This window comes from Protopterus annectens, chromosome 4.part0 (assembly GCF_019279795.1).
Source record: "Protopterus annectens isolate FY-2018-M chromosome 4.part0, PAN1.0, whole genome shotgun sequence".
Classification (NCBI taxonomy): Eukaryota; Metazoa; Chordata; order Ceratodontiformes; family Protopteridae; genus Protopterus; species Protopterus annectens.
In genome coordinates this window covers 786,434,988-786,450,225 of record NC_056733.1, presented here as the reverse complement: position 1 = coordinate 786,450,225, position 15,238 = coordinate 786,434,988, and the positions used below count along the sequence as shown (strand labels likewise).

Below are 15,238 nucleotides of genomic sequence, written 5' to 3'. Positions count from 1 at the left end.
ACACCCCTACTGATACTACCCTCTCATTAACGCTGCACTTCTACCTCCAGGGCAGATACACACTCACACATACAGCCCCTCATATACACTCGTGCACACACTTCCTAACACTATCTTGCCAATAAACTCACCAGCACTCACCTTTTCTGTGATGGATGACCATGGCTTTTTGCCCATGTTCACTACCGTGATGGGTGAGGGGCCAGGAGCAACAATACTAATCTACACAGCCAAGCAATTCCACGAGATAGTTGATTTACTGCAGGCAGTTCCAGAGGACAGCACATGGCTAATTACCATATTCCTCTCCCCAGAGTCCCTCATTAGCATGTAGTACATGTAGCCACAGGGAAAGCCCACTGCAGTGCTGCATATTTTTGTGCAAAAGCACCATGACAGGGCTATCTAATTGCAAGTGGTTACCATGAGGCATGCACATCATATACACTTTGCACAAACCTTTATGAATTTATCACTGAATGAGTATTAGTTGAAATGCCATGTACCAATAGATAAATAGAGAGATACCCAGTTGTATGAATATTGGCTCTAGATGATTGTCACTGTTGAGGTGACCCCCAACCCCATTTGCAAAAATGGTAAAAAGGGATTCTGGATGGATGATTGATGGCTAGATGTGTGTGTATGGATCCCTTTCAAAACATCTAAAGTTCAGAACATCAAAGCTCAAAAACTTGAGACCATAAAATCTAAAACCCATAACATCTAAAACTCATAACATCGAATTTCATCACATTGAAACTTTGCATCACAACTTCAAAACCTACAAATCACATGTAAATAACATTCCCTCCACCTAAGACAACACCAAAGTAGTAAACACACTTTGTACTATGTTTCTGCAAGGGGGTAAGCCTCCCTGCACCCCCACACCCCCTGTAAATTAAATATACCAACTCCAAGCTTGCACCACAGTGGGTTTTTTTCACACCCCCACCCCCCATGAATGAGATATACCAACTCTGAGATTGCACTACAGTGGGGAAAAAGATCGCTACCTCACCTCAGAGCTAGAGGTTCCCCAATTCGACTTGCAGGCGGGGTGTCTTCTGTGTGGAGTCTGTATGTCCTCCCTGTGTTCTTGTGGGTTCCCACTGGGTGCTCTGGTTTCCTACCACATTACAAAGATATGCTGAAGGTGGATTGGACACTCTAATTTGGCCATATGTGTATGGTGTGGATGAACTACCATGAAAAGGCTAGTCACCCGACAGTGTAAACCTTGACTCTAGATGATAGTCACTATTAAAGTGAAGCACTGACCCTATGTGCACAAATTGGGAAAACTGGTTGTGCATGGATGGATTTGGGTTTTTCAATAGTTAAAGATTTAATAGTGCCTTTGCCATAGATGATGCTGAAGCAGACATCAATCAGTTGATCTTGTAGTTGATTTTGCTTTTTTAATCTAAGTGTCGTATCAAGGAGGAGTGGGCCTTGAAAGTTGTTCTGTTAAATTGCAGTATGCCATATCTTCTAAATTCTGTGATTCCATAGGATGAAAGTATGTAATAAAGGCTGGTTAAAAAATTTAATCAGATTTAGTACTTGAGGAACCTAATTTCAAGTTTAATATTACAAATAATGGGAAAGGTCAGTTAGTATGTTTCAAATAGTGGGCTGAGCCTTGTTTAAGGTGCCCTGAAGTAAGAGGCAATACATGTATGCTAGAGTCATTGTCAAATGGCATGTAATACATGCATGATAGAATCATTATCATATGACAGTGTAGTGTGTGCATGATATAGTCATTGTCGCATGACATGTAATACATGCATAATAGAGTCATTATATGATGGTGTAGTGTGTAAATGATATAGTCATTGTCGCATGACGTAATACGTGCATGATAGAGGCATTATCATATGACAGTGTAGTGTGTGCATGATATAGTCATTGTCGCAGGACATGTAATACATGCATGATAGAGTCATTATCATATGACAGTGTAATGCGTGTAAGATGTAGTTACTGTCACATGACATGTAATGTACATATGTTAGAGGCATGGTCACATGACAGTGTAATCTGTTTATGATAAAGTCATTGTCATATGACATAATGCATGCATAATGCATGCATGGCAGAGTGTTATATGATGGTCTAACAGATGACAAGTGATGACAGTGAATAAAAAAGTTCATTTGTTGACTTTTATAACATGGTATGTTAATGGTGTATGTTTTAAAGATAATAGCCACGTTTTATTGCACAAATCAGACTGGGCAGAATTTTAAAGGGGTCACCTGGAGAAAAACCTAATCTTTGTAGAAAAAGATGATTGCTAGGGGACTTCCTAGAGCATGTTTTATACCCTGGATACTATAGGGATGTATAAAGTCTTATTTTTGGGAACCTGGCAGCTAAACTGTGATGAAATGCCAATAAAATCTCTTCTACTGTGTCTACAGGTTCAGGGCAAAATAAGTAGGTTTATGTATTTTGTGAAATGTCTGGTATTCTTCTTGATAAATCTTGCAATGCTGGGTTTATTGAGTTTATTGAGTTTATTTTGTGAAATGTCTGGTATTCTTCTTGATAAATCTTGCAATGCTGGGTTTATTGAGTTGGTTATTTATTTATTTAACAGGCTAACAAGTTTTTATTGCAGTTAGAGTAAGCAGTCATTTCCCCATGTAGGACGAATATTCCCACTTTGCTTGTTTTTTTTTTTACTTCAGTTCTATTCAGTAATAGTCGGTCTGATCAATGAGGTAGAAAGTGGACAAATAATCTGCCTTGAGTCACTTTAAAATGAGATGGGCTACAGAATATGCTTTTCTGACTTTGGTTTGGTTGGGAAGACTTTATATTGTTGTTTATACTGTTCCCACTTCTTTAAAGATGGAATTATTATGATTTGATCTTTCTTTTCATAGTCATAAATAATGACGTCTTTAAAGGTGGATTTGTTTTTTATTATTTGATCCTTCTTTTCATAGTCATAAATAATGCCCTTTTTGCCAAATTTCGTGATGCTGCTTGCACTGACATTAAAGGTGAGATGACCATAAATGCACCAAGTGTATATTATTAGAAACTATCTTAGAGAGCTTTAACATCTTTTAGTCAGCTAATTATGTTTCATAGTTTGCAGCCTTCAATATATTTGGTTATCCATGGCCATTACCCACTTTTTATATCTTAGAAGAATATTCCTAAAACAAGTAGACACAATAGAGAGCCTTTTGAGACATTACAGTTAACCCCTGTGGTGAAAGTTAGGCAACTGTTTACCCTGGCCTGTTGCATCCTTTGCTTAATCTTTTTTTTCTCACCTGTGGAATTATGATGGATTAACATTTAATAGGTTCATAGGTTCATAGGTTCATACTAGGCTATCTGCCCAAGGGCATTTATAAGCCTAGCCCATAGTTATGTGGCTTTCGCCACCCCTTTAGTTTGAATAAAAACTATGCCTATCATTTTGCTGTGCCTCTGTCAAGCAGTGACGCTGAAGTAATCCCTGGGGTATATCTGCAATCTCCCATCCATTGGTCAAGATTCCTCTTGAACAAGACCAGAGAGGTGCTCTGCCTCACATGTACCGGGATTTTGTTCCACAGCATAGGGAGTCTCTGGGTGATGAATCTGTCCCTCCAGCACGTTCTATTTATAACCGTGTCAAGGTTTAAGTCTCCGCCCTTGTGGTTCTGAGGGATCTAGATTTTTGAGGTGAAGCATATTCATCAAATCTGGGTTTGACATGGCCTTATATGTCAGGCACAGGTCACCTCTGAGCAAGCGGTATGAGACTGAATAGAGCTGGAGTTCTTTCAGTCGGGCAGCATAAGACATATTTTTGAGACCCTTTATCCTTTTGGTGAGGAACTTTTGGGGCCTTTCAAGCTGCAGCAGGTGTCTGGTCAGATACATTCGAGCGGGCATTGTACTCAATCATAGGTCTAATAAGTGATGAGTACAGGGGACGATGACCTCCCTTGATCTAGATGTGAATCCCTTCATGATCAGGTGGGTGATATAGAAGGTTTTCCTAACTACTTTAGCAACATGAGTGTCAAACGAAGGCTACTGTCAACCTGGGTCCCCAGATCTCTGATGACTTTTTCTGTGCTCAGTGGATTGCCACCTATATGGTAGCTAGGGGTAGCCTTGTTTTTCCCAAAGGGTATGACTATGCATTTTTTGGCGTTTAACTTCAGGCCATGGCTCTGGCACCAGTTATCCATTTCTGTGAGGCCCTTCTGGAGGATATCTGTGTCAGATGTGTTTTCGACTATGGCCCAGTTTGCAGTCATCTGCAAACTTTGTCAGCCATAACCCTCCTGTGTTTGCTTGTACTTCAGAAAAGTAGATGCTGAACAAGAGTGGACCCAGGACTGAGCCCTGTGGGACACCACTTGTGACAGGCTTTGAGTCTGACATGGCTCCAGCAACTCTGACCCTGTGGGTTCTGTCACTTAGCCAGTTTGCAACCCATCTTGTGATGTATGGGTTTACATTCAAGCTGATGAGTTTTTCGATGATACCTGAGTGGGGTATTGTGTCAAGGCCTTTGCCAGGTCGAGGTAGGCTGTATGGACTGCCTTTCCTCATCAATGGCCTTGGTGACTGTCTCGAAAAAGTCAACCAAGTTTAAGAGGCAGGATCTGCCTTTGACAAAGCCAAACTGAGTTGGATCCAAAGTCTGCAAGTTCCCTATGTCTTTATTTATGAGTTCCATTATGATCCTCTCCATGGCTTTGCAGATAAGGCTTGTCAAGCTAATGGGGCGGTAATTTCCAGGGTCTGTGGAGGCACCGCCCTTATGAAGTGGGACCACAGTCGCCGCGCCACTCCTTGGGTACGTATCCTGAGGTGAGGCTAAGATTAAACAGCTGTCCTAACTGTGGGTTTAATTCCTCATTGAGTTCATGAAGCACACAGCCGGGGACACCATCCGGTCCCATGGATGCTGTGTTTTTTGCCTTAGTGAGGGCAGTTCTCACCTGGGCGTTGGAGATGTTTGGGGGGCTACAATCCTCTGGAATAGATATCTCTCCTTTTTTGCACTGAACCTGTCAGCCAGTATGTTGGCAATGTGTGTAGGTTCAGTAATTTTCACATCATTTTGAACTAATTCTGAGCATATCTGGGAGTTTCCTCCTAGGTGCTCTCAATTTGTCCATTATTCCTCTAAATGGGATACTATCCAAATATTTATCAAGACTGCAATAAGCAGTATGCACTATCAGTCCTAAAACAAGGTGTGCTGTTGTCTCCAGAGCTGGATCCAGCACTAGGAACCCTATGCAGTTGTCTAGGTCCTGCTGGCTTTGGTGGGCCCACTGGCCAGGGGGCCGACACAACATGTAATTCAAATAAAAAACAGTTCTTCTTTAAGAAAGCAGCTTGATTGTGTTTCATTTCTTCTTTAAGGACGCACTCTGAGTGCATCGCTAGCATCGATGTGTGCAAACTTACAGTTTTTCTTTAAAGACACACTCTGTATGCATTATTAAACACTGGAACTTTGGAAGTGGGACTTGCCCCAGTTAGAGATAGCAGATTGGTTTACTTATTCAGACTCAAACTCTATACCTTGATTACAGGAGACTAGAGCCTGAATCCTTTACTCCAACAGTCATCAGGGGATACATTTTCAAAGAATGTTGAGTTTCATTGTATTTTCAAGGACTGTTCAGTGTATTTTCAAGGAATGTTGAGTTTCAAGAGAAAAGAAGTTTACTGTTGCTCGTGGTAACTCTCTTTTCAATTTGTTACTATTTTGGTTAGCAAATGGCCATCATCAATGTTTGTGCAATAACATTTAAAAGCAGTATTAGTAGCACAACAGGTAGCATATTTGGCTTTGGTACAGAAGGCTGTTGGTTCTACTCCCACACCATGTACATGGATTCCTGATATTACAGTACCCTTTAAGGGGGGATGGAGATGCTTCACTCCTGACTATACCTTCCTTTGATAGCTACCTAGTAACTATGAACCTGTTGTTGGTCTGACAGTCATTATATATGGCAATATTACCAGTTTGCCAATTTTTTATTCTTCAAGGACAGCAGGCACTGTATTTGTACATGAAATGCTGAAATGTAAAGTTGTTTACCAGCAGCAACATCTTCATTAATTAGATCTCTTTAATGTGGAATTATTCAGATGACTTTTACTTCTGCAGAGATTGTGTATATTGACTGATATTGGTGGATTGTAATAACAAAAGTTTGAGTGGCCTTTGTGGTTGAAATTTTCTGAAATGGATAGTTTTGTTCATAGGTTCATAACAGGTAACTAGCCTAATGGCCCTAGGGCCTTTACAAGCCTGGCTGTGTAAAAACCAAGTACCCTTATTGACCATATTTAGATGGTCATTGTTATCAGAGTGATTCTGTGATCAGCACCAACTGCCCCTGTCCATGAGGGACATAGGTGCCACCCCTGGGATGAATTTATGGTCACCCATGCAGTTGTGAAGGTTGCACTTGAATAGGGTCATTGAGGAGCTCCGCTCACATTGTCATTATTGGTTCATATGTTTTGTTTCATTGTTCAATGCTACAAATTTAAACCATACTCTAACAAATGGTTATATATTATAACCATGACTCCAGCACTCAAAAAAGGCAGAAGATATGGCTCCATAAATAAAAACTTTAATAAGCGAAAAAAACTTTTACATGTAAAGTTTTTTAACTTATTAAAGTTTTCATTTATGGAGCCATATCGGCTGCCTTTTTGAGTGCTAGAGTCATGGTTACTGGTTCTGCTATTCAGTACTTTGTCTTCCTGTGGTTTCAATTGGTTCTGTATTATACATGGAATATAAATTAATACAATTGGGATGGGCGTGCCTTCGTTGAAGGTTGGGCGTCGAGCTGGCACCTTGGCATTTCGTAAAAATCTACTGCCAATCATTAGTGGACCGGAGTTCTGCTGTGGCGACCTCTTACCAGGAAAAGCCAAAAGACAAACAACAACAATCGGGATGGTGCTTCAAAGAACACATGCATGTATGCGTGGTACTTAAAATGTGTGAAAGGGGCCTAACATAATCCACCTCTGGCCAGATGCATTTTTGAATGTGAGTCTCAAGGGCAGAGAAGCTTACTGTTCATGCTAAGTCTGTTATCATTGTGAGACTGCATTGTTTTGTTTAGGAAAAGGCTATCGGTGTTTGTGCTACAAAATTTGAAATAAAAGTTTTAAATATCTCTTAATCATTGTAGAAGTGAAAAAGAAAATATTATGCACACTGACAGGTTTGAACAGTGTTTATGGTAAATGGGGAGAAATAGCCAGGTAATGGGACACTAGACTGGCGGGCGGAGGGGTACTGCTGGGGGGGGGGGACTGCTGTTAGGGGGCATCCTGATCCATTGCCCTGCCTAGGGCCTTATCTGACCACATTCTGGCTCTGGTTGCCCCTTCAAAGAATGCAATAAAATAAAAAAGTGTGGGTTTTCCCTTACAAACCCATATCATTCTAGAGGTAACTAAAGTTGATCCCCTGTGCCGTTTTTGATTGAACACCATTATTACTCTCACCATTGTTTTGCACTGAATTCTGGTCAGGCTGATGGCTCTGAAGTTGTTTGACACTGATGTGCTCCACTTTGTCAACCTGTACAAATGCAGCATGTTACCATAGGTCAAGGACTTCTCATTAGGCTAACGTTGTTTAACATGACTGTTGGTGGTTTTATTAAGTTTTCTTGCTTCATTGTAAGTAGCCACCAAGTGACATTGTCTTGTCCTATTGAACTTGATTTTTTTTTATTTTACTTCTGCACATATCATGTCCATTTTTAAGGGATTTCTCCGTGGCCTTTTTAGTACCCTGATATATCTCTCAACTTATTGTGAAGTTTGCATAAAATATTTCTATAAGCATGTTTGTCATTTCCTGTAGTTTGGTGGAGTATCACTTTATGATATAATTGATAACATGCTATATTCTCATTTTTTTCCCTTCAGATTTTCTGAAGTAATTAAAGAAATCATTATTGATTTATTCTCTTGAGACCAGCATGAGTTTAAAGCTACAGCTGCAAGAATGGATAAAAAGGTATTTGTTTATGTGCTTGTACTTTTCCAAGCTAAGCAGCATCTCTTTATGTTACATAGCTTAATAATTTTGCGATTGCAAGTAATATCTATTTTCTCTACTGTACATCTTATTAATTGCGTGATTCCACCAAAGTGAAATTTTGTTGAACTTACCTGCATAGTTATGTCATATTGGCATGTATGAGTGAATGCTGGAGTTAGCAATATCAAAGAATTCATTGGCAGCATCCTGAACAGGTTTGTTGCATGGCATCTCGATCTGTTTTCTTTTATTGCTGTATAGCTTCCATTGGTTAAATCTCATTAGGCTGATTTACATATATGAATGATTTCCTCTTAGGAAAATATGATGATGTTATAATCTATATTAAATTCAGGAGTCAGTGGGTGGGGAGTATGATATCCAAGTTATTGTCATTCCTAGTTAAATGTTGCATGCATCTTCTTCTCTCTTTCGGCTGTTCCCGTTAGGGGTCGCCACAGTGGATCATCTGTTTCCATTTCTTCCTGTCTTCTGCATATTGCTCTGTCACACCAACCACCTGCATGTCCTAATTGCTGTCCTGGAGGTTGTTGTCCTCTGGAAAAGGAGCCAGCCTTCCCCTTAGGACTCCCTGATTTTCCCTGCCACAACTTCTTAGTGAATAAGGTTGTAGTTCTCCCATTTTAGAATGCAATGGGCAGCAGAATGTGCTTTCCTGACTTTGGTATATACATAGTGGTTAACATTTAAAATGTTGTCTACTATTGTCCCTAACTATTTAATTATGTTGTTATTTTGTTTGATTTAACTATTTGTTTTATTATGATAATATATGGCCTTTCTGGCAGTTGTCACGATACTGCACTTCCTGACATTAAAGCTGAGCTCACCGCTGCTGCACCAAGAGTTTGTTTGTTATAGATCATCTAAGAGAACTTCATCACGTTTACTGAAGTGATTATATTACCCAGTTTGCAGTCATCAGCAAATTAGTTTAGTCTTAGCCCATTTCTCACTTTCATGTATGAGAATGATCTAGTAATAACTGGTCCCAGTTCTTTGGGACACCACTGTTAAGCCATGTTGAGATAAACAGGTACCTCCTAGTTTGACTTGATGTGTCTTCTTGCTTAATAAGTATTTTTCTATTGAATTACATCTGAATTAAATTAAATGATATTAATTTGTCAGTTACTCCCTTCTGACCCACAACCCTATCATACTTCAGTATTCTAACTGCAAGACTGCACCACATCAGGTATGCGGGGTTGAGGGGGGGGGGTCAGTGATTTGTAGCAGAATAAAAGTAGTATTGAAAAATCTTTCCAAAGATGGCAACATCTAAAACTTGTGGCCAGATATCAAAAGGGTTGCTGTCAGTGTTAGTCTGCCCTGATACAGAAATCCTTGAACTCAGTGTAAGTGACTTACTTCCATCTAAAAAAAAAAAAAAGTAGCACACTTATATTCTGCTGTCTGTGATGAAGAAATTTTAAGTGTCAATACATCTGTACACCTCGCAGTGGTGGTGCTGCGGTAGCGTTGTCGCCTCACAGTCAGACGCTGTCCGATTCGATTCTCAGCTAAAGCGTCTTCTGCGTGGAGACATGCGTGAATGGACGTACCTTCGTTGAAGGTTGTGCGTCAGGGCTGGTAACTCGGCATGTAAAAATCAACTACCAATCATTAGTGGACCGGAGTTCCACTGTGGCTACCCCTAACCAGGAAAAGCCGAAAGACACAACAACAAGTACATCTACCTCTGGTGTGCATCTGTCTATAGCTTATCAGATGCACAGATCATTTTTATCTCAAAAACTGCCTTGTCAGAGCAGCTAACAAAATGTGCAGACTTTTAACTGTCAGGCTCTTGCTGTTTTGAGAACTGCTTAGCAGTGGATATAATCGCATTTAGTTGAGGCAGAAATGCACAGCTAGGTACAAAACAGTTGCATATACATTTGTATTGTTTACCATGTAGGTTGCCTACTTCCTGAACTCTTTTACAGTAAATCTTCCCAGTTCCCTTTTGTGACCATGCCTTTACGAATTTAATTCCAGGAGTAGATATACAGTGTGTGTGTATGTGTGTGTGTGTGTGTGTGTGTGTGTGTGTGTGTGTGTGTGTGTGTGTGTCTGTTTATGCATAGGTGTATACACATGGATCCCCTAAACTCAGAACATTGAGACCATAACATTTAAAACCCAGAAAGTCTAAAACTCATAACATAGAATTTCATAACATTGAAACTTTTTATCACAACTTCAAAACCTACAAATCACATGTAAAAAACATCCCCGCCACCTAAAGCAACACCAAAGTAGTAAACATACTTTATACCCCCCTGTGCCCCCCATGTGGGAGACTCTGTCCACCACACCCCCAATAAATTAAATATACCAACTCCAAGATTGCACTACGGTGGGGAAAAACCACACTGCACTACTGTGCCGCCCATAGTGTTAAAATGACATTATCAAAAGACTTTGTTATTCATCCAAGCCCTCATGACAGCATATCTAACCTTAGTATAACCCTCTCTGGAGCAGACCATATACCTGCATGTGTTCAAATAAATGTCATACAAAATAGCCTTATTACAGTTGGAAAATGTACCCATAAATCAGTAATTATTACATACAGCCAAATAATCATAATTTTCTATAGTACTGCTGATAAACATTTGAAACATATTGCCCATAGACATTTTTTTACTATTACAGGAGAAAAGCAAACTATTTCTAGGCTTTTCCTGGTAGTAACAATCTTTTAAACAGGGAGCAGCATTTTTCTCAACAAGTTTACATTTGCAAAAGATACTTATGAAAATAATTCTCAGTAGAGACTATATTAATCTTTCTGTTAATGCAATTATCATTTCTGTAAACTCCATAAACTTTTCAAAGTTACATTCACTTTCAGCCAGAGGCAATATAAATATTAAAGTAGTCCAAACTATTAGCACAACTAGCCTAAACATGTTCACATTCACAGTATTTCTTTAACAAAACAGAAAAAAACATATTAACAGTACTGTTTCTAGAATCTACATTTTCATTAACAAACAAAAATATTCCAAAATAATGTTTACTTTGAATATTAAAATGTTTAGATTCAATAGTAAGAAATCACTGAAATTTCTGTGAATGGCTCTGGTGTATGTATAAATAGTGCACAGATGCAACCTACTGTGGTTTGAAGCTGTGTTCTCCCCCTTCATGAACACAGATTGGGATAATCCAGCATGTCATAAAAAAGGACATCCCTTTTTCTTGTATGTCATACTGGAGTGCAAAGTGCCTCACTGTAAACTAGTGCTTCAGTGTTAGGGATATGGAGCAGTGCTAATGTAGCAAAACTAAACAGTGCACGAGAGAAAATGCAGTTTAGTAAAGTATAATGTATCCTATACACAGCTATATGGAGTAGCCACATGTAGCTTCTTAGTAAAGCTACTAACCAGTTATGTGCATCTACATAGCAAAGTACATGATACTTATCTGACCTGTCTTTCTGTACTGTTAGGCCTATTCTATGATCCAGCGCTAGCAAGCTGTCATTATTATAGCATTAACCCATGCCTGGGTGTGGGTAATGCTGGATTTACCCACGGTTGGTGTGGTTTGGTCACGAGGGCGAAGGTTTGCCTGCACCACAGGAAACTCCACTGGTTTTTCCTAGTGTACAACACGGATTATTTTTCACAGTGCTAATGTGTTGCCAAGCTCTTTCTAATGAGTAACATATTAGCATGTGAGGTGTCAGTGCATTTCTCAGTGTACAGTGCATTACCATTGGTTTATGGGAATCTGGACTCTCGCGTTACCCCATTGGGGCCATCCTTTGCATGTTCCTTTTTTTCTTGTATTGTGTACAATTCAGGCTGGAGGTGTATATGTACTTCATGCATGGATTACATTGCTTGTAGAGTTGGATAAGGCTGCATATATAGTCTTAGTCATAGAACCTTTGGTGTTTATTCATTGAGATTGTGCACTGTGGAGCAGGTGTGGTACACTGTAGAATGTATTATGGGGTAAGGCTATATACGCAGCCTTATCTAAATCTGCAGGCAGTGTACTCCATGCATAAAGTACATATAAACCTCCATCCTTAATTGTATGCAATACAAGAAAAAAAGGAAGATGTAAAGCATGGTCCCAATGTATATTAACACAAACCCTGTTACTCTAGCAACTTTTTAAGTTTATAAGAGCAATATTTAAAATATGTCCCTGTTTTTGGGCCTTTGTCCCCCCATTTTTTCAAGATTTCTTGTCCTAAGAGGTTGAGAGGTATGATACTTACTCTAACACAGAATAAAAGCAAGGCGATTTTTTTGACAAAAGTAGGCATCTTAAGTAGGTCCAGGCTTGATGGGACATTACAAGTCATTCTGATCATTGTACAGCAACTGTTACTAGTTTTTAATATCGAAGATTAATATCACATCCATGCTTACCCCTTATAAACATGTTTAATACCTTTCCTGGATATTAATAAACTGCAGTTGCATTCATGGAAGTTTACAGCCATCATTTCAGCTGCTGGTAGTACAACACTGCAGAAAGGAATACTTCTGCCTCTGCTGTACTCTGTAACCACTTTTTGTATCCATATCTGATCCTACAGCTGCAAGTGACTACAAACCATTGTTCACAGAAGCACGAAGTTCATTACATTTGTGCTTCACTGAGATAATCGCTGAGAACTAGTGCTAATAGGGTCCTGAATCTGTGTTGGCTGTTATCTGCCCTAGTATGGTGCATACTGTTGTTTTAATTACAGAAAATGAACACCTTCTGTGCTTCCCTCAGGCTATTCCCTGTACATGTCCATGTCCTTTAGATGACAGAAGAACAGTGGTCTGAGCCTTTGAAGACCCCAAAATAATATGTATATTAATGATTACTGCTCTGTACTGAAACCTAAATCCTGAGACTCTCTCACATCTACCCTTACACATACACCTGATCATCATAAATGTAGAGCCTCAGTAAGTACCTTTCTCAAAGGTAAATATACTCAGTTCTGATACCCTAACTTGTCTTTCAAAAAAGGTGACCTATACTGCTAGACTGTCTTATGTCTTTGCTACCTCAGAGTTCTGAGGACTGGAATAATAATTTATCCTTTATCATGGCTTAACTGCAAAGTGGTCTGCCACTGTTTCATTGTCACTATAATGTAGTTGGTTAGTGTAGGATGTATCTTATACATTTTTAAGCACTCTTTTGTCCATGAATGTGGGGTACTGTCAAATGCTTTTTTGTAGTCAATCCATGCCATACTTAAACTCTTCCCCTTTTTACAGTTCTCCACTATGACTTTAACAGTAAATGATATTTTGTTCCATATCACTTTCTTTTATTGCCCTAATTGAGTTTTCTTCTAAATGACTATATACTCTGTCAGGATCAATTGCAGTGTATAGTTTATACATCTTCAGAAGGCAAGTTATTGGTCTATAAGTTTTAGGGTAGCTTGCACGTGCACTCTTAAGTAGGAGCATTATTTTTCCTGTTGTTACCCAGGTTGGTGTCTGTTCGGGGTATGCATATAAATAGTTCTTACTCTTGGCTAAATCTTCATGCAAAGATGTTAATACTTTTAACTAGAAATTATGTACTGCATCTGGGCCAGGGGTTTTCTAATCTGAGGCTTTTCTTAACTTTGCTTCAATCTCTCTGGGTGTTACGTCATCCCATTTCATATCCTGTACCTATAAACTTCTTATTCTTTCTTTTACGTCTTCTATTCATTTAGCATCTTTGTCATGTTCCACAGGATCTTCATAGATACTGCTCCAAAATGTATCTATTTCTTCTTTTTTTGGTGGTCTTTTAACTCCTTTTACCTTGTTTCCCAATTCACTATAAAACTTTTTTGGGTCATCAATAAATTGCTTATTTCGTAGTTTTCCATTCTATTTCTTATTTTGTACTTTTCTTTTATATCTTCTATGTTTTTCCACCTGTGTTGAGATTTTTAGTCTGTTATTTGCAATAGTGCAAGATAGATCCTAATCTGTTCAAATACTGCACATTGCTTTTATCACGTCTAACTTTCTAACTATTTTTGTTGATCTGTTTCCTCTTCTATACTCTTCTAACAGTGACACTTCTTGTCTTAATTGCTTAATAATTTTCTCTATTCAATACTTCCATGATGATATTCGATTTCTCCCCTTCCTTTCCCTTACTACCCTGTGTTCATGTGGTAGAACTGTATCTGTTATTAATTTAGCTGCACAGTAATATATCCTGCTTACTTCTGTTATATTACATGGATCTCTATGTACAGTCCTAATTATTGTGTTCATTTGTTTTATCAAACTTCTGACTTTTGGGATTTTATTGACCTTCTGCAGTCTATTTCTTTCATTGATCTTAATATGCCTATCTATCTCTATTAAGTCAAGCAACTCTTCTCTTAGCTCGTTTTCTTCTAAACTGAGGGCATATTTTTTTTCCATTTCCTGCGGGCATTCTATAGAAAGTTCTGTTGCATCTTTCTGTGACACATTCTCTTCAGTTTCATCCTGTGCCATCCATTGCTCTTTCATATGAGAACTCACTGGCCTATCACTCCTCAACATTAACTGTGTCAGAGTTTCCACAGATTCCTGTTCCTTCCCTTACTGTCCAGCTTCAAGTGAATGTTTATACTCATTTCCTGTGGAAGGCTCCAAAATATCTTCATATGGCACCTGACCAATTGCTTCCCATTCCTCTGTTTTCCCCTTAATTTGGAGTTACATTGCTCTATCCTTTTTTGGTGTTTTCTGAATTAGATTTTCTACACTGAATCCTTTACTTCTCATGTACTCCATAACCTCAGTTTTTATTTCTTTAACTCCTCCATTACTGATCTCCTTTTCTGCTTTTCCTCTTTGTCTTCTTATTTTTTTGTATTGTAAAATTTTCCATGTCTGTATTCCTTTGCCTGTATTTCTCTTCAAATACCTTTGGTGATGCTCATTTTGTATTGATTAGTTTTGCTTTCTCGCTTTTGCATAGATACTGCACCATATTAACTCTCTTTTTCTTTCCCATGTCTATATTTCTTCTTTAGACATCTCCTGATCTTCCTGTTTCTCCTTACTTTGGGTACTCGTTCCATCATGCTGTGATGTAACCTGTGTTAGACCTTCTACATCAAATCCTTCACTTCACAGACATTTCATAACTTCAACTTCTATTTTTTTT

General features: G+C 38.8%; 1 long non-coding RNA gene across 1 annotated transcript in view; it reads left to right on the top strand.

Moving 5' to 3' along the window:
• The window catches only part of LOC122800147, a 256,152-nt gene that overhangs the window by 24,382 nt on the left and 216,532 nt on the right, over nucleotides 1-15,238 (top strand). The window contains exon 2 of the long non-coding RNA XR_006364538.1: nucleotides 7,954-8,044. This is a non-coding gene — a long non-coding RNA (uncharacterized LOC122800147). The remainder of the gene's footprint in view (nucleotides 1-7,953; nucleotides 8,045-15,238) is intronic.